At 54.8% G+C, this 23,965-nt stretch overlaps 17 non-coding genes across 17 annotated transcripts; 8 read left to right on the forward strand and 9 right to left on the reverse strand.

The window, feature by feature from the left end:
* TRNAN-GUU lies at positions 1–74 on the forward strand. The gene has a single exon. It is a non-coding gene; the product is annotated as a tRNA-Asn (tRNA).
* Positions 75–847: 773 nt separating this feature from the next.
* TRNAM-CAU lies at positions 848–919 on the reverse strand. The gene has a single exon. It is a non-coding gene; the product is annotated as a tRNA-Met (tRNA).
* A 1,571-nt stretch (positions 920–2,490) lies between these two features.
* Positions 2,491–2,564, forward strand: TRNAN-GUU. The gene has a single exon. It is a non-coding gene; the product is annotated as a tRNA-Asn (tRNA).
* A 761-nt stretch (positions 2,565–3,325) lies between these two features.
* Positions 3,326–3,397, reverse strand: TRNAM-CAU. Its single transcript has one exon. It is a non-coding gene; the product is annotated as a tRNA-Met (tRNA).
* Positions 3,398–4,974: 1,577 nt separating this feature from the next.
* TRNAN-GUU lies at positions 4,975–5,050 on the forward strand. The gene has a single exon. It is a non-coding gene; the product is annotated as a tRNA-Asn (tRNA).
* Positions 5,051–5,813: 763 nt separating this feature from the next.
* Positions 5,814–5,885, reverse strand: TRNAM-CAU. The gene has a single exon. It is a non-coding gene; the product is annotated as a tRNA-Met (tRNA).
* Positions 5,886–8,308: 2,423 nt separating this feature from the next.
* TRNAM-CAU lies at positions 8,309–8,380 on the reverse strand. The gene has a single exon. It is a non-coding gene; the product is annotated as a tRNA-Met (tRNA).
* A 1,574-nt stretch (positions 8,381–9,954) lies between these two features.
* TRNAN-GUU lies at positions 9,955–10,028 on the forward strand. The gene has a single exon. It is a non-coding gene; the product is annotated as a tRNA-Asn (tRNA).
* Positions 10,029–10,795: 767 nt separating this feature from the next.
* Positions 10,796–10,867, reverse strand: TRNAM-CAU. Its single transcript has one exon. It is a non-coding gene; the product is annotated as a tRNA-Met (tRNA).
* Positions 10,868–12,439: 1,572 nt separating this feature from the next.
* TRNAN-GUU lies at positions 12,440–12,515 on the forward strand. Its single transcript has one exon. It is a non-coding gene; the product is annotated as a tRNA-Asn (tRNA).
* Positions 12,516–13,278: 763 nt separating this feature from the next.
* Positions 13,279–13,350, reverse strand: TRNAM-CAU. Its single transcript has one exon. It is a non-coding gene; the product is annotated as a tRNA-Met (tRNA).
* Positions 13,351–14,925: 1,575 nt separating this feature from the next.
* TRNAN-GUU lies at positions 14,926–15,001 on the forward strand. Its single transcript has one exon. It is a non-coding gene; the product is annotated as a tRNA-Asn (tRNA).
* A 768-nt stretch (positions 15,002–15,769) lies between these two features.
* Positions 15,770–15,841, reverse strand: TRNAM-CAU. Its single transcript has one exon. It is a non-coding gene; the product is annotated as a tRNA-Met (tRNA).
* A 1,567-nt stretch (positions 15,842–17,408) lies between these two features.
* TRNAN-GUU lies at positions 17,409–17,484 on the forward strand. The gene has a single exon. It is a non-coding gene; the product is annotated as a tRNA-Asn (tRNA).
* A 764-nt stretch (positions 17,485–18,248) lies between these two features.
* On the reverse strand, positions 18,249–18,320 carry TRNAM-CAU. The gene has a single exon. It is a non-coding gene; the product is annotated as a tRNA-Met (tRNA).
* A 1,574-nt stretch (positions 18,321–19,894) lies between these two features.
* Positions 19,895–19,970, forward strand: TRNAN-GUU. The gene has a single exon. It is a non-coding gene; the product is annotated as a tRNA-Asn (tRNA).
* Positions 19,971–20,734: 764 nt separating this feature from the next.
* TRNAM-CAU lies at positions 20,735–20,806 on the reverse strand. Its single transcript has one exon. It is a non-coding gene; the product is annotated as a tRNA-Met (tRNA).
* Positions 20,807–23,965: the final 3,159 nt, after the last annotated feature.

The raw sequence follows: 23,965 nt of genomic DNA on the forward strand, positions 1-23,965 counted from the left end.
GTCTCTGTGGCGCAATGGGTCAGCGCGTTCGGCTGTTAACCGAAAGGGTGGTGGTTCAAGCCCACCCAGGGACGACGCTAAGCCTGTGCTACTTCCTTGCTTCCCTGAGGCCTGTGGGGGGAGCCTCAAAGGTCCCATTTTGCTGCCTCTTGGCCTCAGTGCTTTCAGCTGGTGGTCCAAAGAGCAGGCTGGATGCCATTCAGAAACCCATCTGGCAGCAGCCGTGCCGGAGGCTCAGGCTTAATCCTCAAAGCCGAGCACAAAAACTTTCAGCCGGGAACATTTCGCTCCCTTCCCGCCTCCGCCCAAGCGGCAAGGGAGAAGCGGAGGAGACAGGCCGGCTCAAAGACACCTCCCTCCCACTTCCCTGTACGCTGTGCAAAGCTCTTGGCCTGCCTCATGCCTCATCAGGAAAGCACGGCCATACGGCCCAAGCCTGAGTCACGTCCGCGGCCTGGCCCGCCCCGCCCCGGCTGACGGCGCGCAGAGCCACGCGAGTCAATGGCAGGTCGAGTCGGGAGCCTCGGCTCTTTCCCCTGACAGCCACACACACAGCGCTGCCTAGCGCCCCCAGAGCCTCCCTCGTGTTCTCCCGCAGCAGCCGCCTGCCGGTGTGGGTGGGAAAAGGGGACCAGGAAGCACTGCAGCCTCATTCCGGGACAGGAGGCCCTGGCCACGCCCAGGCCTGCCTCTTGCCTTCAGCCCAGGCAGCCAGAGATGCCAGGGAGCTCCCTGGCAGGCCGCCACTTTGCCTCAGCCACCTCTTGCCTCATGGCCTAGGCTCTTGGGGCTCTGCTAGTCACCCGCTCGTTTGAAGGCCCAGAGGGAAAAGAAACAAGCGCACACGTAGCAGAGGATGGTTTCGATCCATCGACCTCTGGGTTATGGGCCCAGCACGCTCCCGCTGCGCCACTCTGCTGCTTCTGCACACTCTCCCCTGCCACCTAGCTGCCACTATCCGGATTAGTGCCTTACACGCCCTCGCTCTGGCAGGCAGATGCGCAGGCTGCTAGGCAGCTGCCCTGGTCTCAGGATTTTACAGCTTCTACAGGGTCAAAAGGAGCGCTTTGGGGTGTGGACCCCATTGGGAGCTGGGTCGCTGAGTGCCAGAGACGGAGCACTTCTTAAACTGTTTTCAGTTACGCTTGTGGGGACGAGGTTCAGCCTTGGATCCATGTCTGCAGCAGGCAAGCACCTCTGGCTCAATCGCCCCGCCGTATTAGCAGAGTAAAACGCGGAGCGAACGCACACGCCTTGCAAAGGAAGAGGAGCCGGATCTTGAACAAAAGTCAGCATTTTATTAAGATGAAGTTCAAAGAAAAAAAAAGTGTACGGGACAGAGTTACGCAAAATAATTTTATGGTGCACAGGGAACAACGAAAAGCTAACCCAAGGGTTGCAAAGTGCGGTTTAAAATGGGTTGGCGTAAGGAATACATAATCTACAATAGCCCTGACTGGGGGTAAAAGGTTAACGTACAGCCACTGAGTTAGGAGGGTATGTTGTCCATATGAGGGCTACGTTCGGGTGTGGAGTATAACGAGCGGTTACGACGATGAGGATGGATTGACCCGCGTTAGGTGAGTTTTAACGTTCGGTGTTTGGGAATCTTTGCCACAATCTAGTTGAAGCAGGGTCAGTATGAAGTCAACCCTGCCATCTGTTGGTGATCTGTCGTCAAGGCCTTTTGGGGCTGATGTCATTTGCATGGTAACACCCACCCCGGATTGCATGATGGGAGTGCTTGTCCAAACGGTCATTTCAGCTGCTGCGGGATCCCCAGTCTCTTTGTTATTGGGGCAGGAGTAATCCAGTGTATTTTCCTGTTGATTTTGGATCAAGGACAGAGTAACTGTACCTGGCATTTGAGGCCTGAGAGCGTCACCCTCGCCTGAAAAGTACTCACCATTAAGGGGTAGGGGTTCCTAACGGCAGCGCGTGGAGGGAGGTAGAAATGGATGTTTGTTGGTCTCTTGCAGGTGCTGCTGATGTCCTTTCTGCTGTCCCTGGTGTGGAAAGACAGAGGCAGAGGCGGTTTTGAATCTCTTCAAATTGTTGTTAGTGCTGCAGTTGCTCACCCTAAGCTTATGCCGTTAGATTTCTTTCAGGGTGTATTTTGGCCCTGAGAGGTAAAAGGTGTGTTGTTAGGGAGTGAGGTAGCAAACGTTAGTTGCAGAGGTGGTGCATGTGCCACAGAAGTCATGTGCCCCCCCTGCCCCCGTCCAAGAGTCCAGGATTTGCATAAACACACCCACTGACCTGTGACTAACAATCTCGCTCTGCTAACTTTTCCAGCAAAACAGGCCAAAGAAAGTGTATGCGAGCGCTGTACCACAGCCCCGGTGCTCTTTTCGGTTCCTTCCCACAGAACTTTCCTTCCATAGCAGTCCAGTTCCTTGCTGTTGCTTGGCTAACCACTGCATGCATGTGCTATACCGTACCCTGAGCTGATTCCGGGCTTTTGTGCTCAATACAGCCTTGCCCCTTCATGTCTCTGTGGCGCAATGGGTCAGCGCGTTCGGCTGTTAACCGAAAGGATGGTGGTTCAAGCCCACCCAGGGACGACGCTAAGCCTGTGCTACTTCCTTGCTTCCCTGAGGCCTGTGGGGGGAGCCTCAAAGGTCCCATTTTGCTGCCTCTTGGCCTCAGTGCTTTCAGCTGGTGGTCCAAAGAGCAGGCTGGATGCCATTCAGAAACCCATCTGGCAGCAGCCGTGCCGGAGGCTCAGGCTTAATCCTCAAAGCCGAGCACAAAAACTTTCAGCCGGGAACATTTCGCTCCTTCCCGCCTCCGCCCAAGCGGCAAGGGAGAAGCGGAGGAGACACGCCGGCTCAAAGACGCCTCCTCCCACTTCCCTGTATGCTGTGCAGCTCTTGGCCTGCCTCATGCCTCGTCAGGAAAGCACGGCCATGCGGCCCAAGCCTGAGTCACGTCCGCAGCCTGGCCCGCCCTGGCTGACGGCCGCGCAGAGCCACGCGAGTCAATGGCAGGTCGAGTCCGGAGCCTCGGCTCTTTCCCCTGACAGCCACACACACAGCGCTGCCGAGCGCCCCCAGAGCCTCCCTCGTGTTCTCCCGCAGCAGCCGCCTGCCGGGGTGGTGGGAAAAGGGGACCAGGAAGCACTGCAGCCTCATTCCAGGACAGGAGGCCCTCACCATGCCTAGGCCTGCCTCTTGCCTTCAGCCCAGGCAGCCAGAGGTGCCGGGGAGCTCCCTGGCAGGCCGCTTCGCCTCAGCCACCTCTTGCCTCATGGCCTAGGCTCTTGGTGCTCTGCTGGTCACCGGCTCGCTTGAAGGCCCAGAGGGAAAAGAAACAAGCCCACGCGTAGCAGAGGATGGTTTCGATCCATCGACCTCTGGGTTATGGGCCCAGCGCGCTCCCGCTGCGCCACTCTGCTGCTTCTTCACACCCTCCCCCTGCCACCTAGCCGCCACTATCCGGATTAGTGCCTTACGCGCTCTCGTGCTGGCAGGCAGATGCGCAGGCTGCTAGGCAGCTGCCCTGGTCACAGGATTTTACAGCTTCTACAGGGTAAAAGGGATCTATTTGGGGTTTGGACCCCATTGGAGCTGGGTAGCTGAGTGCCGGAGATGGGAGCACTTCTTAAACAGTTTTCAGTTAAGCTTTCAAGCTTGTGGGGGACGAGGTTCAGCCTTGGATCCGTGTCTGCAGCAAGCAAGCGTCTCTGGCTCAATCGCCCCCCCGCTGTATTAGCAGACTAAAACCCGGAACAATCGCACACGCCTTGCATAGGTTCATGAGCCTTGATCTAGAACAAAAGTCAACTTTTTATTAAGATGACGTTCAAAGAAAAAAAAAGTGTACAGTACAGAGTTTCGGCATAGAAGTTTCTGGTGCTCAGGGAACAACGTACAGCTTACCCAAGGGATGCAAAATTCAGTTTAAGATCGGGTGGCATAAGGAATACATAATCTACAATAGCCCTGACTGGGGGCTAAAAGGTTAACGTACAGATACTGAGTTAGGAGGGTATGTTGTCCATATGAGGGCTACGTTCGGGTGTGGAATATAACGAGCGGTTACGACGATGAGGATGGATTGACCCGCGTTTGGTGAGTTTTAACGTTCGGTGTTTTGGAATCTTTGCCACAATCTAGTTGAAGCAGGGTCAGTATGAAGTCTGCCCTGCCATCTGTTGGTGATGTGTTGTCAAGGCCTTTTGGAGCTGATGTCATTTGCATGGTTACACCCACCCCGGATTGCATGATGGGAGTGCTTGTCCAAACGGTCATTTCAGCTGCTGCGATATCCCCAGTCTCTTTGTTATTGGGGCAGGAGTAATCCAGTGTATTTTCCTGTTGATTTTGGATCAAGGACAGAGTAACTGTACCTGGCATTAGAGGCCTGAGAGCGTCACCCTCTCCTGAAAAGTACTCACCATTTAGGGGTATGGGTTCCTAACGGCCACTCGTGGAGGGAGGTAGAAATGGATGTTTGTTGGTGTCTTGCAGGTGCTGCTGATGTCCTTTCTGCTGTCCCTGGTGTGGAAAAACAGAGGCAGAGGTGGTTTTGAATCTCTTCAAATTGTTGTTAGTGCTGCAGTTGCTCACCCTAAGCTTATGCCGTTAGATCTCTTTCACGGTGTATTTTAGTCCTGAGGTAAAAGGTGTGTTGTTAGGGAGTGAGGTAGCAAACGTTAGTTGCAGAGGTGGTGCATGTGCCACAGAAGTCGTGTGCCCCCGCCCCCGCTCCCGTCCAAGAGTCCAGTATTTCCATAAACCCACCCACTGACCTGTGACTAACAATCTCGCTCTGCTAACTCTTCCAGCAAAACAGGCCAAAGAAAGTGTATGCAAGCGCTGTACCACAGCCCCGTTGCTCCTTTCGGTTCCTTCCCACAGAACTTTCGCTCCATACCAGTCCAGTTCCTTGCTGTTGCTTGGCTATCCACTGCATGCATGTGCTATACCGTACCCTGAGCTGATGCCCGGCTTTTGTGCTCAATACAGCCTTGCCCCTCTGTGGCGCAATGGGTCAGCGCGTTCGGCTGTTAACCGAAAGGATGGTGGTTCGAGCCCACCCAGGGACGACGCTAAGCCTGTGCTGCTTCCTTGCTTCCCCGAGGCCTGTGGGGGAGCCTCAAAGGTCCCATTTTGCTGCCTCTTGGCCTCAGTGCTTTCAGCTGGTGGTCCAAAGAGCAGGCTGGATGCCATTCAGAAACCCATCTGCCAGCAGCCGTGCCGGAGGCTCAGGCTTAATCCTCAAGGCCGAGCACAAAAACTTTCAGCCGGGAACATTTCGCTCCCTTCCCACCTCCGCCCAAGCGGCAAGGGAGAAGCGGAGGAGACACGCCGGCTCAAAGACGCCTCCCTCCCACTTCCCTGTATGCTGTGCAAAGCTCTTGGCCTGCCTCATGCCTCGTCAGGAAAGCACGGCCATGCGCCCAAGCCTGAGTCACGTCCGCAGCCTGGCCCGCCCTGGCTGACGGCCGCGCAGAGCCACGCGAGTCAATGGCAGGTCGAGTCCGGAGCCTCGGCTCTTTCCCCTGACAGCCACACACACAGCGCTGCCGAGCGCCCCCAGAGCCTCCCTCGTGTTCTCCCGCAGCAGCCGCCTGCCGGGGTGGTGGGAAAAGGGGACCAGGAAGCACTGCAGCCTCATTCCAGGACAGGAGGCCCTCACCACGCCTAGGCCTGCCTCTTGCCTTCAGCCCAGGCAGCCAGAGGTGCCGGGGAGCTCCCTGGCAGGCCGCTTCGCCTCAGCCACCTCTTGCCTCATGGCCTAGGCTCTTGGTGCTCTGCTGGTCACCGGCTCGCTTGAAGGCCCAGAGGGAAAAGAAACAAGCCCACGCGTAGCAGAGGATGGTTTCGATCCATCGACCTCTGGGTTATGGGCCCAGCGCGCTCCCGCTGCGCCACTCTGCTGCTTCTTCACACCCTCCCCCTGCCACCTAGCCGCCACTATCCGGATTAGTGCCTTACGCGCTCTCGTGCTGGCAGGCAGATGCGCAGGCTGCTAGGCAGCTGCCCTGCTCACAGGATTTTACAGCTTCTACAGGGTAAAAGGGATCTATTTGGGGTTTGGACCCCATTGGAGCTGGGTAGCTGAGTGCCGGAGATGGGAGCACTTCTTAAACAGTTTTCAGTTAAGCTTTCAAGCTTGTGGGGGACGAGGTTCAGCCTTGGATCCGTGTCTGCAGCAGGCAAGCGCGTCTGGCTCAATCGCCCCACCCCCCCGCTGTATTAGCAGACTAAAACCCGGAGCAAACGCACACGCCTTGCAAAGGAACAGGAGCCGGGATCTCGAACAAAAGTCAACTTTTTATTAAGATGACGTTCAAAGAAAAAAAAAGTGTACAGTACAGAGTTTCGGCATAGAAGTTTCTGGTGCTCAGGGAACAACGTACAGCTTACCCAAGGGATGCAAAATTCAGTTTAAGATCGGGTGGCATAAGGAATACATAATCTACAATAGCCCTGACTGGGGGCTAAAAGGTTAACGTACAGATACTGAGTTAGGAGGGTATGTTGTCCATATGAGGGCTACGTTCGGGTGTGGAATATAACGAATGTTACGACAATGAGGATGGATTGACCCGCGTTTGGTGAGTTTTAACGTTCGGTGTTTTGGAATCTTTGCCACAATCTAGTTGAAGCAGGGTCAGTATGAAGTCTGCCCTGCCATCTGTTGGTGATGTGTTGTCAAGGCCTTTTGGGGCTGATGTCATTTGCATGGTTACACCCACCCCGGATTGCATGATGGGAGTGCTTGTCCAAACGGTCATTTCAGCTGCTGCGATATCCCCAGTCTCTTTGTTATTGGGGCAGGAGTAATCCAGTGTATTTTCCTGTTGATTTTGGATCAAGGACAGAGTAACTGTACCTGGCATTAGAGGCCTGAGAGCGTCACCCTCTCCTGAAAAGTACTCACTATTTAGGGGTATGGGTTCCTAACGGCCGCTCGTGGAGGGAGGTAGAAATGGATGTTTGTTGGTGTCTTGCAGGTGCTGCTGATGTCCTTTCTGCTGTCCCTGGTGTGGAAAAACAGAGGCAGAGGTGGTTTTGAATCTCTTCAAATTGTTGTTAGTGCTGCAGTTGCTCACCCTAAGCTTATGCCGTTAGATCTCTTTCACGGTGTATTTTAGTCCTGAGGTAAAAGGTGTGTTGTTAGGGAGTGAGGTAGCAAACGTTAGTTGCAGAGGTGGTGCATGTGCCACAGAAGTCGTGTGCCCCCGCCCCCGCTCCCGTCCAAGAGTCCAGTATTTCCATAAACCCACCCACTGACCTGTGACTAACAATCTCGCTCTGCTAACTCTTCCAGCAAAACAGGCCAAAGAAAGTGTATGCAAGCGCTGTACCACAGCCCGTTGCTCCTTTCGGGTCCTTCCCACAGAACTTTCGCTCCATACCAGTCCAGTTCCTTGCTGTTGCTTGGCTATCCACTGCATGCATGTGCTATACCGTACCCTGAGCTGATGCCCGGCTTTTGTGCTCAATACAGCCTTGCCCCTCTCTGTGGCGCAATGGGTCAGCTGCGTTCGGCTGTTAACCGAAAGGATGGTGGTTCGAGCCCACCCAGGGACGACGCTAAGCCTGTGCTGCTTCCTTGCTTCCCCGAGGCCTGTGGGGAGCCTCAAAGGTCCCATTTGCTGCCTCTTGGCCTCAGTGCTTTCAGCTGGTGGTCCAAAGAGCGGGCTGGATGCCATTCAGAAACCCATCTGCCAGCAGCCGTGCCGGAGGCTCAGGCTTAATCCTCAAGGCCGAGCACAAAAACTTTCAGCCGGGAACATTTCGCTCCCTTCCCACCTCCGCCCAAGCGGCAAGGGAGAAGCGGAGGAGACACGCCGGCTCAAAGACGCCTCCCTCCCACTTCCCTGTATGCTGTGCAAAGCTCTTGGCCTGCCTCATGCCTCGTCAGGAAAGCACGGCCATGCGGCCCAAGCCTGAGTCACGTCCGCAGCCTGGCCCGCCCTGGCTGACGGCCGCGAAACCACGCGAGTCAATGGCAGGTCGAGTCCGGAGCCTCGGCTCTGTCCCCTGACAGCCACACACACAGCGCTGCCTAGCGCCCCCAGAGCCTCCCTCGTGTTCTCCCGCAGCAGCCGCCTGCCGGTGTGGGTGGGAAAAGGGGACCAGGAAGCACTGCAGCCTCATTCCGGGACAGGAGGCCCTGGCCACGCCCAGGCCTGCCTCTTGCCTTCAGCCCAGGCAGCCAGAGATGCCAGGGAGCTCCCTGGCAGGCCGCCACTTTGCCTCAGCCACCTCTTGCCTCATGGCCTAGGCTCTTGGGGCTCTGCTAGTCACCCGCTCGTTTGAAGGCCCAGAGGGAAAAGAAACAAGCGCACACGTAGCAGAGGATGGTTTCGATCCATCGACCTCTGGGTTATGGGCCCAGCACGCTCCCGCTGCGCCACTCTGCTGCTTCTGCACACTCTCCCCCTGCCACCTAGCTGCCACTATCCGGATTAGTGCCTTACACGCCCTCGCTCTGGCAGGCAGATGCGCAGGCTGCTAGGCAGCTGCCCTGGTCTCAGGATTTTACAGCTTCTACAGGGTAAAAAGGATCTATTTGGGGTTTGGACCCCATTGGGAGCTGGGTAGCTGAGTGCCAGAGACGGGAGCACTTCTTAAACTGTTTTCAGTTACGCTTGTGGGGGACGAGGTTCAGCCTTGGATCCATGTCTGCAGCAGGCAAGCACCTCTGGCTCAATCGCCCCCCGCCGTATTAGCAGAGTAAAACGCGGAGCGAACGCACACGCCTTGCAAAGGAAGAGGAGCCGGGATCTTGAACAAAAGTCAGCATTTTATTAAGATGAAGTTCAAAGAAAAAAAAGTGTACGGGACAGAGTTTCGGCATAGAAGTTTCTGGTGCTCAGGGAACAACGTACAGCTTACCCAAGGGGTGCAAAGTTCGGTTTAAAATGGGTTGGCGTAAGGAATACATAATCTACAATAGCCCTGACTGGGGGTAAAAGGTTAACGTACAGCCACTGAGTTAGGAGGGTATGTTGTCCATATGAGGGCTACGTTCGGGTGTGGAGTATAACGAGCGGTTACGACGATGAGGATGGATTGACCCGCGTTAGGTGAGTTTTAACGTTCGGTGTTTGGGAATCTTTGCCACAATCTAGTTGAAGCAGGGTCAGTATGAAGTCAACCCTGCCATCTGTTGGTGATCTGTCGTCAAGGCCTTTTGGGGCTGATGTCATTTGCATGGTAACACCCACCCCGGATTGCATGATGGGAGTGCTTGTCCAAACGGTCATTTCAGCTGCTGCGGGATCCCCAGTCTCTTTGTTATTGGGGCAGGAGTAATCCAGTGTATTTTCCTGTTGATTTTGGATCAAGGACAGAGTAACTGTACCTGGCATTTGAGGCCTGAGAGCGTCACCCTCGCCTGAAAAGTACTCACCATTAAGGGTAGGGGTTCCTAACGGCAGCGCGTGGAGGGAGGTAGAAATGGATGTTTGTTGGTCTCTTGCAGGTGCTGCTGATGTCCTTTCTGCTGTCCCTGGTGTGGAAAGACAGAGGCAGAGGCGGTTTTGAATCTCTTCAAATTGTTGTTAGTGCTGCAGTTGCTCACCCTAAGCTTATGCCGTTAGATTTCTTTCAGGGTGTATTTTGGCCCTGAGAGGTAAAAGGTGTGTTGTTAGGGAGTGAGGTAGCAAACGTTAGTTGCAGAGGTGGTGCATGTGCCACAGAAGTCATGTGCCCCCCCTGCCCCCGTCCAAGAGTCCAGGATTTGCATAAACACACCCACTGACCTGTGACTAACAATCTCGCTCTGCTAACTTTTACAGCCAAACAGGCCAAAGAAAGTGTATGCGGCGCTGTACCACAGCCCCGGTGCTCTTTTCGGTTCCTTCCCACAGAACTTTCCTTCCATAGCAGTCCAGTTCCTTGCTGTTGCTTGGCTAACCACTGCATGCATGTGCTATACCGTACCCTGAGCTGATTCCGGGCTTTTGTGCTCAATACAGCCTTGCCCCTTCATGTCTCTGTGGCGCAATGGGTCAGCGCGTTCGGCTGTTAACCGAAAGGATGGTGGTTCAAGCCCACCCAGGGACGACGCTAAGCCTGTGCTACTTCCTTGCTTCCCCGAGGCCTGTGGGGGGAGCCTCAAAGGTCCCATTTTGCTGCCTCTTGGCCTCAGTGCTTTCAGCTGGTGGTCCAAAGAGCAGGCTGGATGCCATTCAGAAACCCATCTGGCAGCAGCCGTGCCGGAGGCTCAGGCTTAATCCTCAAAGCCGAGCACAAAAACTTTCAGCCGGGAACATTTCGCTCCCTTCCCGCCTCCGCCCAAGCGGCAAGGGAGAAGCGGAGGAGACACGCCGGCTCAAAGACGCCTCCCTCCCACTTCCCTGTATGCTGTGCAAAGCTCTTGGCCTGCCTCATGCCTCGTCAGGAAAGCACGGCCATGCGGCCCAAGCCTGAGTCACGTCCGCAGCCTGGCCCGCCCTGGCTGACGGCGGCGCGCAGAAACCACGCGAGTCAATGGCAGGTCGAGTCCGGAGCCTCGGCTCTTTCCCCTGACAGCCACACACACAGCGCTGCCGAGCGCCCCCAGAGCCTCCCTCGTGTTCTCCCGCAGCAGCCGCCTGCCGGGGTGGTGGGAAAAGGGGACCAGGAAGCACTGCAGCCTCATTCCAGGACAGGAGGCCCTCACCACGCCTAGGCCTGCCTCTTGCCTTCAGCCCAGGCAGCCAGAGGTGCCGGGGAGCTCCCTGGCAGGCCGCTTCGCCTCAGCCACCTCTTGCCTCATGGCCTAGGCTCTTGGTGCTCTGCTGGTCACCGGCTCGCTGGAAGGCCCAGAGGAAAAGAAACAAGCCCACGCGTAGCAGAGGATGGTTTCGATCCATCGACCTCTGGGTTATGGGCCCAGCGCGCTCCCGCTGCGCCACTCTGCTGCTTCTTCACACCCTCCCCCTGCCACCTAGCCGCCACTATCCGGATTAGTGCCTTACGCGCTCTCGTGCTGGCAGGCAGATGCGCAGGCTGCTAGGCAGCTGCCCTGCTCACAGGATTTTACAGCTTCTACAGGGTAAAAGGGATCTATTTGGGGTTTGGACCCCATTGGAGCTGGGTAGCTGAGTGCCGGAGATGGGAGCACTTCTTAAACAGTTTTCAGTTAAGCTTTCAAGCTTGTGGGGGACGAGGTTCAGCCTTGGATCCGTGTCTGCAGCAGGCAAGCGCGTCTGGCTCAATCGCCCCACCCCCCCGCTGTATTAGCAGACTAAAACCCGGAGCAAACGCACACGCCTTGCAAAGGAACAGGAGCCGGATCTCGAACAAAAGTCAACTTTTTATTAAGATGACGTTCAAAGAAAAAAAGTGTACAGTACAGAGTTTCGCATAGAAGTTTCTGGTGCTCAGGGAACAACGTACAGCTTACCCAAGGGATGCAAAATTCAGTTTAAGATCGGGTGGCATAAGGAATACATAATCTACAATAGCCCTGACTGGGGGCTAAAAGGTTAACGTACAGATACTGAGTTAGGAGGGTATGTTGTCCATATGAGGGCTACGTTCGGGTGTGGAATATAACGAGCGTTACGACAATGAGGATGGATTGACCCGCGTTTGGTGAGTTTTAACGTTCGGTGTTTTGGAATCTTTGCCACAATCTAGTTGAAGCAGGGTCAGTATGAAGTCTGCCCTGCCATCTGTTGGTGATGTGTTGTCAAGGCCTTTTGGGGCTGATGTCATTTGCATGGTTACACCCACCCCGGATTGCATGATGGGAGTGCTTGTCCAAACGGTCATTTCAGCTGCTGCGATATCCCCAGTCTCTTTGTTATTGGGGCAGGAGTAATCCAGTGTATTTTCCTGTTGATTTTGGATCAAGGACAGAGTAACTGTACCTGGCATTAGAGGCCTGAGAGCGTCACCCTCTCCTGAAAAGTACTCACTATTTAGGGGTATGGGTTCCTAACGGCCGTGGAGGGAGGTAGAAATGGATGTTTGTTGGTGTCTTGCAGGTGCTGCTGATGTCCTTTCTGCTGTCCCTGGTGTGGAAAACAGAGGCAGAGGTGGTTTTGAATCTCTTCAAATTGTTGTTAGTGCTGCAGTTGCTCACCCTAAGCTTATGCCGTTAGATCTCTTTCACGGTGTATTTTAGTCCTGAGGTAAAAGGTGTGTTGTTAGGGAGTGAGGTAGCAAACGTTAGTTGCAGAGGTGGTGCATGTGCCACAGAAGTCGTTTGCCCCCGCCCCAGCTCCCGTCCAAGAGTCCAGTATTTCCATAAACCCACCCACTGACCTGTGACTAACAATCTCGCTCTGCTAACTCTTCCAGCAAAACAGGCCAAAGAAAGTGTATGCAAGCGCTGTACCACAGCCCCGTTGCTCCTTTCGGTTCCTTCCCACAGAACTTTCGCTCCATACCAGTCCAGTTCCTTGCTGTTGCTTGGCTATCCACTGCATGCATGTGCTATACCGTACCCTGAGCTGATGCCCGGCTTTTGTGCTCAATACAGCCTTGCCCCTCTGTGGCGCAATGGGTCAGCGCGTTCGGCTGTTAACCGAAAGGATGGTGGTTCGAGCCCACCCAGGGACGACGCTAAGCCTGTGCTGCTTCCTTGCTTCCCCGAGGCCTGTGGGGGAGCCTCAAAGGTCCCATTTTGCTGCCTCTTGGCCTCAGTGCTTTCAGCTGGTGGTCCAAAGAGCGGGCTGGATGCCATTCAGAAACCCATCTGCCAGCAGCCGTGCCGGAGGCTCAGGCTTAATCCTCAAGGCCGAGCACAAAAACTTTCAGCCGGGAACATTTCGCTCCCTTCCCACCTCCGCCCAAGCGGCAAGGGAGAAGCGGAGGAGACACGCCGGCTCAAAGACGCCTCCCTCCCACTTCCCTGTATGCTGTGCAAAGCTCTTGGCCTGCCTCATGCCTCGTCAGGAAAGCACGGCCATGCGGCCCAAGCCTGAGTCACGTCCGCAGCCTGGCCCGCCCTGGCTGACGGCCGCGCAGAGCCACGCGAGTCAATGGCAGGTCGAGTCCGGAGCCTCGGCTCTTTCCCTGACAGCCACACACACAGCGCTGCCGAGCGCCCCAGAGCCTCCTCGTGTTCTCCCGCAGCAGCCGCCTGCCGGGTGGTGGGAAAAGGGGACCAGGAAGCACTGCAGCCTCCTTCCAGGACAGGAGGCCCTCCCCACGCCTAGGCCTGCCTCTTGCCTTCAGCCCAGGCAGCCAGAGGTGCCGGGGAGCTCTCTGGCAGGCCGCCGCTTCGCCTCAGCCACCTCTTGCCTCATGGCCTAGGCTCTTGGTGCTCTGCTGGTCACCGGCTCGCTTGAAGGCCCAGAGGGAAAAGAAACAAGCCCACGCGTAGCAGAGGATGGTTTCGATCCATCGACCTCTGGGTTATGGGCCCAGCGCGCTCCCGCTGCGCCACTCTGCTGCTTCTTCACACCTCCCCTGCCACCTAGCCGCCACTATCCGGATTAGTGCCTTACGCGCTCTCGTGCTGGCAGGCAGATGCGCAGGCTGCTAGGCAGCTGCCCTGCTCACAGGATTTTACAGCTTCTACAGGGTAAAAGGGATCTATTTGGGGTTTGGACCCCATTGGAGCTGGGTAGCTGAGTGCCGGAGATGGGAGCACTTCTTAAACAGTTTTCAGTTAAGCTTTCAAGCTTGTGGGGGACGAGGTTCAGCCTTGGATCCGTGTCTGCAGCAGGCAAGCGCGTCTGGCTCAATCGCCCCACCCCCCCGCTGTATTAGCAGACTAAAACCCGGAGCAAACGCACACGCCTTGCAAAGGAACAGGAGCCGGGATCTCGAACAAAAGTCAACTTTTATTAAGATGACGTTCAAAGAAAAAAAGTGTACAGTACAGAGTTTCGGCATAGAAGTTTCTGGTGCTCAGGAACAACGTACAGCTTACCCAAGGGATGCAAAATTCAGTTTAAGATCGGGTGGCATAAGGAATACATAATCTACAATAGCCCTGACTGGGGGCTAAAAGGTTAACGTACAGATACTGAGTTAGGAGGGTATGTTGTCCATATGAGGGCTACGTTCGGGTGTGGAATATAACGAGCGGTTACGACAATGAGGATGGATTGACCCGCGTTTGGTGAGTTTTAACGTTCGGTGTTTTGGAATCTTTGCCACAATCTAGTTGAAGCAGGGTCAGTATGAAGTCTGCCCTGCCATCTGTTGGTGATGTGTTGTCAAGGCCTTTGGGGCTGATGTCATTTGCATGGTTACACCCACCCCGGATTGCATGATGGGAGTGCTTGTCCAAACGGTCATTTCAGCTGCTGCGATATCCCCAGTCTCTTTGTTATTGGGGCAGGAGTAATCCAGTGTATTTTCCTGTTGATTTTGGATCAAGGACAGAGTAACTGTACCTGGCATTAGAGGCCTGAGAGCGTCACCCTCTCCTGAAAAGTACTCACTATTTAGGGGTATGGGTTCCTAACGGCCGCTCGTGGAGGGAGGTAGAAATGGATGTTTGTTGGTGTCTTGCAGGTGCTGCTGATGTCCTTTCTGCTGTCCCTGGTGTGGAAAAACAGAGGCAGAGGTGGTTTTGAATCTCTTCAAATTGTTGTTAGTGCTGCAGTTGCTCACCCTAAGCTTATGCCGTTAGATCTCTTTCACGGTGTATTTTAGTCCTGAGGTAAAAGGTGTGTTGTTAGGGAGTGAGGTAGCAAACGTTAGTTGCAGAGGTGGTGCATGTGCCACAGAAGTCGTGTGCCCCCGCCCCCGCTCCTGTCCAAGAGTCCAGTATTTCCATAAACCCACCCACTGACCTGTGACTAACAATCTCGCTCTGCTAACTCTTCCAGCAAAACAGGCCAAAGAAAGTGTATGCAAGCGCTGTACCACAGCCCCGTTGCTCCTTTCGGTTCCTTCCCACAGAACTTTCGCTCCATACCAGTCCAGTTCCTTGCTGTTGCTTGGCTATCCACTGCATGCATGTGCTATACCGTACCCTGAGCTGATGCCCGGCTTTTGTGCTCAATACAGCCTTGCCCCTCTGTGGCGCAATGGGTCAGCGCGTTCGGCTGTTAACCGAAAGGATGGTGGTTCGAGCCCACCCAGGGACGACGCTAAGCCTGTGCTGCTTCCTTGCTTCCCCGAGGCCTGTGGGGGAGCCTCAAAGGTCCCATTTTGCTGCCTCTTGGCCTCAGTGCTTTCAGCTGGTGGTCCAAAGAGCGGGCTGGATGCCATTCAGAAACCCATCTGCCAGCAGCCGTGCCGGAGGCTCAGGCTTAATCCTCAAGGCCGAGCACAAAAACTTTCAGCCGGGAACATTTCGCTCCCTTCCCACCTCCGCCCAAGCGGCAAGGGAGAAGCGGAGGAGACACGCCGGCTCAAAGACGCCTCCCTCCCACTTCCCTGTATGCTGTGCAAAGCTCTTGGCCTGCCTCATGCCTCGTCAGGAAAGCACGGCCATGCGGCCCAAGCCTGAGTCACGTCCGCAGCCTGGCCCGCCCTGGCTGACGGCCGCGCAGAGCCACGCGAGTCAATGGCAGGTCGAGTCCGGAGCCTCGGCTCTTTCCCCTGACAGCCACACACACAGCGCTGCCTAGCGCCCCCAGAGCCTCCCTCGTGTTCTCCCGCAGCAGCCGCCTGCCGGTGTGGGTGGGAAAAGGGGACCAGGAAGCACTGCAGCCTCATTCCGGGACAGGAGGCCCTGGCCACGCCCAGGCCTGCCTCTTGCCTTCAGCCCAGGCAGCCAGAGATGCCAGGGAGCTCCCTGGCAGGCCGCCACTTTGCCTCAGCCACCTCTTGCCTCATGGCCTAGGCTCTTGGGGCTCTGCTAGTCACCCGCTCGTTTGAAGGCCCAGAGGGAAAAGAAACAAGCGCACACGTAGCAGAGGATGGTTTCGATCCATCGACCTCTGGGTTATGGGCCCAGCACGCTCCCGCTGCGCCACTCTGCTGCTTCTGCACACTCTCCCCCTGCCACCTAGCTGCCACTATCCGGATTAGTGCCTTACACGCCCTCGCTCTGGCAGGCAGATGCGCAGGCTGCTAGGCAGCTGCCCTGGTCTCAGGATTTTACAGCTTCTACAGGGTAAAAAGGATCTATTTGGGGTTTGGACCCCATTGGGAGCTGGGTAGCTGAGTGCCAGAGACGGGAGCACTTCTTAAACTGTTTTCAGTTACGCTTGTGGGGGACGAGGTTCAGCCTTGGATCCATGTCTGCAGCAGGCAAGCACCTCTGGCTCAATCGCCCCCCGCCGTATTAGCAGAGTAAAACGCGGAGCGAACGCACACGCCTTGCAAAGGAAGAGGAGCCGGGATCTTGAACAAAAGTCAGCATTTTATTAAGATGAAGTTCAAAGAAAAAAAAGTGTACGGGACAGAGTTTCGGCATAGAAGTTTCTGGTGCTCAGGGAACAACGTACAGCTTACCCAAGGGGTGCAAAGTTCGGTTTAAAATGGGTTGGCGTAAGGAATACATAATCTACAATAGCCCTGACTGGGGGTAAAAGGTTAACGTACAGCCACTGAGTTAGGAGGGTATGTTGTCCATATGAGGGCTACGTTCGGGTGTGGAGTATAACGAGCGGTTACGACGATGAGGATGGATTGACCCGCGTTAGGTGAGTTTTAACGTTCGGTGTTTGGGAATCTTTGCCACAATCTAGTTGAAGCAGGGTCAGTATGAAGTCAACCCTGCCATCTGTTGGTGATCTGTCGTCAAGGCCTTTTGGGGCTGATGTCATTTGCATGGTAACACCCACCCCGGATTGCATGATGGGAGTGCTTGTCCAAACGGTCATTTCAGCTGCTGCGGGATCCCCAGTCTCTTTGTTATTGGGGCAGGAGTAATCCAGTGTATTTTCCTGTTGATTTTGGATCAAGGACAGAGTAACTGTACCTGGCATTTGAGGCCTGAGAGCGTCACCCTCGCCTGAAAAGTACTCACCATTAAGGGGTAGGGGTTCCTAACGGCAGCGCGTGGAGGGAGGTAGAAATGGATGTTTGTTGGTCTCTTGCAGGTGCTGCTGATGTCCTTTCTGTTGTCCCTGGTGTGGAAAGACAGAGGCAGAGGTGGTTTTGAATCTCTTCAAATTGTTGTTAGTGCTGCAGTTGCTCACCCTAAGCTTATGCCGTTAGATCTCTTTCACGGTGTATTTTAGTCCTGAGGTAAAAGGTGTGTTGTTAGGGAGTGAGGTAGCAAACGTTAGTTGCAGAGGTGGTGCATGTGCCACAGAAGTCGTGTGCCCCCGCCCCCGCTCCCGTCCAAGAGTCCAGTATTTCCATAAACCCACCCACTGACCTGTGACTAACAATCTCGCTCTGCTAACTCTTCCAGCAAAACAGGCCAAAGAAAGTGTATGCAAGCGCTGTACCACAGCCCCGTTGCTCCTTTCGGTTCCTTCCCACAGAACTTTCGCTCCATACCAGTCCAGTTCCTTGCTGTTGCTTGGCTATCCACTGCATGCATGTGCTATACCGTACCCTGAGCTGATGCCCGGCTTTTGTGCTCAATACAGCCTTGCCCCTCTGTGGCGCAATGGGTCAGCGCGTTCGGCTGTTAACCGAAAGGATGGTGGTTCGAGCCCACCCAGGGACGACGCTAAGCCTGTGCTGCTTCCTTGCTTCCCCGAGGCCTGTGGGGGAGCCTCAAAGGTCCCATTTTGCTGCCTCTTGGCCTCAGTGCTTTCAGCTGGTGGTCCAAAGAGCAGGCTGGATGCCATTCAGAAACCCATCTGCCAGCAGCCGTGCCGGAGGCTCAGGCTTAATCCTCAAGGCCGAGCACAAAAACTTTCAGCCGGGAACATTTCGCTCCCTTCCCACCTCCGCCCAAGCGGCAAGGGAGAAGCGGAGGAGACACGCCGGCTCAAAGACGCCTCCCTCCCACTTCCCTGTATGCTGTGCAAAGCTCTTGGCCTGCCTCATGCCTCGTCAGGAAAGCACGGCCATGCGGCCCAAGCCTGAGTCACGTCCGCAGCCTGGCCCGCCCTGGCTGACGGCCGCGCAGAGCCACGCGAGTCAATGGCAGGTCGAGTCCGGAGCCTCGGCTCTTTCCCCTGACAGCCACACACACAGCGCTGCCGAGCGCCCCCAGAGCCTCCCTCGTGTTCTCCCGCAGCAGCCGCCTGCCGGGGTGGTGGGAAAAGGGGACCAGGAAGCACTGCAGCCTCATTCCAGGACAGGAGGCCCTCACCACGCCTAGGCCTGCCTCTTGCCTTCAGCCCAGGCAGCCAGAGGTGCCGGGGAGCTCCCTGGCAGGCCGCTTCGCCTCAGCCACCTCTTGCCTCATGGCCTAGGCTCTTGGTGCTCTGCTGGTCACCGGCTCGCTTGAAGGCCCAGAGGGAAAAGAAACAAGCCCACGCGTAGCAGAGGATGGTTTCGATCCATCGACCTCTGGGTTATGGGCCCAGCGCGCTCCCGCTGCGCCACTCTGCTGCTTCTTCACACCCTCCCCTGCCACCTAGCCGCCACTATCCGGATGAGGGCCTTACGCGCTCTCGTGCTGGCAGGCAGCTGCGCAGGCTGCTAGGCAGCTGCCCTGCTCACAGGATTTTACAGCTTCTACAGGGTAAAAGGGATCTATTTGGGGTTTGGACCCCATTGGAGCTGGGTAGCTGAGTGCCGGAGATGGGAGCACTTCTTAAACAGTTTTCAGTTAAGCTTTCAAGCTTGTGGGGGACGAGGTTCAGCCTTGGATCCGTGTCTGCAGCAGGCAAGCGCGTCTGGCTCAATCGCCCCCCCCCGCTGTATTAGCAGACTAAAACCCGGAGCAAACGCACACGCCTTGCAAAGGAACAGGAGCCGGGATCTCGAACAAAAGTCAACTTTTTATTAAGATGACGTTCAAAGAAAAAAAAAGTGTACAGTACAGAGTTTCGGCATAGAAGTTTCTGGTGCTCAGGGAACAACGTACAGCTTACCCAAGGGATGCAAAATTCAGTTTAAGATCGGGTGGCATAAGGAATACATAATCTACAATAGCCCTGACTGGGGGCTAAAAGGTTAACGTACAGATACTGAGTTAGGAGGGTATGTTGTCCATATGAGGGCTACGTTCGGGTGTGGAATATAACGAGCGGTTACGACAATGAGGATGGATTGACCCGCGTTTGGTGAGTTTTAACGTTCGGTGTTTTGGAATCTTTGCCACAATCTAGTTGAAGCAGGGTCAGTATGAAGTCTGCCCTGCCATCTGTTGGTGATGTGTTGTCAAGGCCTTTTGGGGCTGATGTCATTTGCATGGTTACACCCACCCCGGATTGCATGATGGGAGTGCTTGTCCAAACGGTCATTTCAGCTGCTGCGATATCCCCAGTCTCTTTGTTATTGGGGCAGGAGTAATCCAGTGTATTTTCCTGTTGATTTTGGATCAAGGACAGAGTAACTGTACCTGGCATTAGAGGCCTGAGAGCGTCACCCTCTCCTGAAAAGTACTCACTATTTAGGGGTATGGGTTCCTAACGGCCGCTCGTGGAGGGAGGTAGAAATGGATGTTTGTTGGTGTCTTGCAGGTGCTGCTGATGTCCTTTCTGCTGTCCCTGGTGTGGAAAACAGAGGCAGAGGTGGTTTTGAATCTCTTCAAATTGTTGTTAGTGCTGCAGTTGCTCACCCTAAGCTTATGCCGTTAGATCTCTTTCACGGTGTATTTTAGTCCTGAGGTAAAAGGTGTGTTGTTAGGGAGTGAGGTAGCAAACGTTAGTTGCAGAGGTGGTGCATGTGCCACAGACGTCGTGTGCCCCGCCCGCTCCTGTCCAAGAGTCCAGTATTTCCATAAACCCACCCACTGACCTGTGACTAACAATCTCGCTCTGCTAACTCTTCCAGCAAAACAGGCCAAAGAAAGTGTATGCAAGCGCTGTACCACAGCCCCGTTGCTCCTTTCGGTTCCTTCCCACAGAACTTTCGCTCCATACCAGTCCAGTTCCTTGCTGTTGCTTGGCTATCCACTGCATGCATGTGCTATACCGTACCCTGAGCTGATGCCCGGCTTTTGTGCTCAATACAGCCTTGCCCCTCTGTGGCGCAATGGGTCAGCGCGTTCGGCTGTTAACCGAAAGGATGGTGGTTCGAGCCCACCCAGGGACGACGCTAAGCCTGTGCTGCTTCCTTGCTTCCCCGAGGCCTGTGGGGGAGCCTCAAAGGTCCCATTTTGCTGCCTCTTGGCCTCAGTGCTTTCAGCTGGTGGTCCAAAGAGCGGGCTGGATGCCATTCAGAAACCCATCTGCCAGCAGCCGTGCCGGAGGCTCAGGCTTAATCCTCAAGGCCGAGCACAAAAACTTTCAGCCGGGAACATTTCGCTCCCTTCCCACCTCCGCCCAAGCGGCAAGGGAGAAGCGGAGGAGACACGCCGGCTCAAAGACGCCTCCCTCCCACTTCCCTGTATGCTGTGCAAAGCTCTTGGCCTGCCTCATGCCTCGTCAGGAAAGCACGGCCATGCGGCCCAAGCCTGAGTCACGTCCGCAGCCTGGCCCGCCCCGGCTGACGGCCGCGCAGAGCCACGCGAGTCAATGGCAGGTCGAGTCCGGAGCCTCGGCTCTTTCCCCTGACAGCCACACACACAGCGCTGCCTAGCGCCCCCAGAGCCTCCCTCGTGTTCTCCCGCAGCAGCCGCCTGCCGGGGTGGTGGGAAAAGGGGACCAGGAAGCACTGCAGCCTCATTCCAGGACAGGAGGCCCTCACCACGCCTAGGCCTGCCTCTTGCCTTCAGCCCAGGCAGCCAGAGGTGCCGGGGAGCTCCCTGGCAGGCCGCTTCGCCTCAGCCACCTCTTGCCTCATGGCCTAGGCTCTTGGTGCTCTGCTGGTCACCGGCTCGCTTGAAGGCCCAGAGGGAAAAGAAACAAGCCCACGCGTAGCAGAGGATGGTTTCGATCCATCGACCTCTGGGTTATGGGCCCAGCGCGCTCCCGCTGCGCCACTCTGCTGCTTCTTCACACCCTCCCCCTGCCACCTAGCCGCCACTATCCGGATTAGTGCCTTACGCGCTCTCGTGCTGGCAGGCAGATGCGCAGGCTGCTAGGCAGCTGCCCTGCTCACAGGATTTTACAGCTTCTACAGGGTAAAAGGGATCTATTTGGGGTTTGGACCCCATTGGAGCTGGGTAGCTGAGTGCCGGAGATGGGAGCACTTCTTAAACAGTTTTCAGTTAAGCTTTCAAGCTTGTGGGGGACGAGGTTCAGCCTTGGATCCGTGTCTGCAGCAGGCAAGCGCGTCTGGCTCAATCGCCCCACCCCCCCGCTGTATTAGCAGACTAAAACCCGGAGCAAACGCACACGCCTTGCAAAGGAACAGGAGCCGGGATCTCGAACAAAAGTCAACTTTTTATTAAGATGACGTTCAAAGAAAAAAAAAGTGTACAGTACAGAGTTTCGCATAGAAGTTTCTGGTGCTCAGGGAACAACGTACAGCTTACCCAAGGGATGCAAAATTCAGTTTAAGATCGGGTGGCATAAGGAATACATAATCTACAATAGCCCTGACTGGGGGCTAAAAGGTTAACGTACAGATACTGAGTTAGGAGGGTATGTTGTCCATATGAGGGCTACGTTCGGGTGTGGAATATAACGAGCGGTTACGACAATGAGGATGGATTGACCCGCGTTTGGTGAGTTTTAACGTTCGGTGTTTTGGAATCTTTGCCACAATCTAGTTGAAGCAGGGTCAGTATGAAGTCTGCCCTGCCATCTGTTGGTGATGTGTTGTCAAGGCCTTTTGGGGCTGATGTCATTTGCATGGTTACACCCACCCCGGATTGCATGATGGGAGTGCTTGTCCAAACGGTCATTTCAGCTGCTGCGATATCCCCAGTCTCTTTGTTATTGGGGCAGGAGTAATCCAGTGTATTTTCCTGTTGATTTTGGATCAAGGACAGAGTAACTGTACCTGGCATTAGAGGCCTGAGAGCGTCACCCTCTCCTGAAAAGTACTCACTATTTAGGGGTATGGGTTCCTAACGGCCGCTCGTGGAGGGAGGTAGAAATGGATGTTTGTTGGTGTCTTGCAGGTGCTGCTGATGTCCTTTCTGCTGTCCCTGGTGTGGAAAAACAGAGGCAGAGGTGGTTTTGAATCTCTTCAAATTGTTGTTAGTGCTGCAGTTGCTCACCCTAAGCTTATGCTGTTAGATGTTTTTCACGGTGTATTTTAGTCCTGAGGTAAAAGGTGTGTTGTTAGGGAGTGAGGTAGCAAACGTTAGTTGCGGAGGTGGTGCATGTGCCACAGAAGTTGTGTGCCCCCCCCCCCGGCCCCGGTTCCCGTCCAAGAGTCCAGTATTTCCATAAACCCACCCACTGACCTGTGACTAACAATCTCGCTCTGCTAACTCTTCCAGCAAAACTTTTCTACCAGGTTCTTATGCAGCGGTATATTTTTACCAACTTTAGCTTTTAAGTACCATCAAAGACAACCTGTTTAAGTATAACTAAAATTCCTGCTTCTGCATTGAAGATTTTCAGTGTATGCTATAACACATTATTTAAAAAAGAATAATAATTAATTCTATTTTTAAACTAAAGAGAAGAAAACCATAAAATATGTGTTTAGAGATTGCTAAAGAATCCCATGGTGCAAAACACAAATATTGATTTTTAATCTCTTTTAACTTGCTATTGTTTGGAACCCATGTGTCTTGTCTAAAGATTTTTATGTTGGTTTGGGTGAGTTCTGAATCCAAGAACTGCTAAGTACCATTCTACTGTTCTTGATTCATGTCACCAGGATTACTACACTTAATTACTCTTGCCCTAATAAGAAAGAGTTTGGAGATCCCACAGCAGCCAAAATCACCTTTTGGACAAGCACCCCCATCATGCAATGCGGGGTGGGTGTGACCATGCACATCAGCAACTAAATGCCTTTGCATCACATCACCAACAGATGGCAGGGTAGAGTTCATTCTGACCCTGCTTACACCCTCCCCCCCCAGCCAAGAATTGGTGGTCCTGATACATCACACTCCCTGTTATACCAACTCATTGGTATTGAATGCTGAAGTTATGGCTAGCAAAAGTAGCCACCCATCTCTGCCCTGTAGCATCCAGCTTAGCCCTTGTTAACACAGAAGTCAGTGGATTGTTCTCTGTCCATAGCTGAAACTGAGCACCGGACAAGTAGTCTGGAAATTTCTCAGTCATGGCCCATTTCAAGGCCAAGAACTGCAGCTGGTGGATGGGATAGCGAGTTTCGCTATCAGACAGTCCTCAGCTGGCAAAGGCCACAGATTTACATTTACCTTTCACTTCCTGGTAGGCGAGTGCTCCCAGACCCTCCAAACTGGCATCAGCATGCATGATAAACGGTTCGTTTGGGTCATCAAGGACTAGGACTGGCACATGAATCAGGCAAATAATGATTTCCCGTAAAGCCCTGTCACATCTCTCATCCCACCATGTCCCCAATGGAGAGGAGAGGAGCCCCTCCCCTGTCCCAGGCCAGGCACACCAGATCTGTGTGGGGAGGTGTCCATGATCCAACCCAGGCGTGCTGGAGCTGTTGGGGAGAGAAGATTCTCCCTCAGCCCAAGCCCACCAGAGTTGATATTGCAGTGGGGGAGAGGTATCTCTCATCTGGTTTTTAGATGCTCTGATGAGAGGGAGCAGGAGAAAGATTTTTCTTCTCCTTGCATTTCAAACCCTTCACCCCCCCCAACCACTTTCTGCTCTAGCCTGATTTCTCTCTCATGTCTCCAGGGCCGTCATTAGCTATAGGCAGCTGCCTAGGGCACCACTAGGTCTGGGGGCACCGCTCTGCTGGGAGCCTGGACAGATGGGAAGAGCAGGGCTCTTACAGCATGTAAGAGCAGGGCTGCTGGGTCCTAGAGAGAGCCGAATGCAGCACAGTCTGAGGGAGGGGATTGGCTGCTGGGGTCTCTGGGAAGGGGAGGGGGTAGGGGTTGGGGAAGGAGCTCACCTGTGAGTGTGACTCTTTCCCCCCGGCTGAGGTGAGGTGAGGCAGGCTCTGCGGCTCTGGAACCAGTATCCTTTGTTGTCCCCCATAACATCCATTCTTCCCCCCCCCGCCCCATGGAGCACCCCCTCCTTTCTCCCTCCTCCCCAGGAGCATCCCTCTCTCTCTCCTCCCTCCCCTCC

Source organism: Mauremys reevesii, linkage group 12 (assembly GCF_016161935.1).
Source record: "Mauremys reevesii isolate NIE-2019 linkage group 12, ASM1616193v1, whole genome shotgun sequence".
NCBI lineage: Eukaryota > Metazoa > Chordata > Testudines > Geoemydidae > Mauremys > Mauremys reevesii.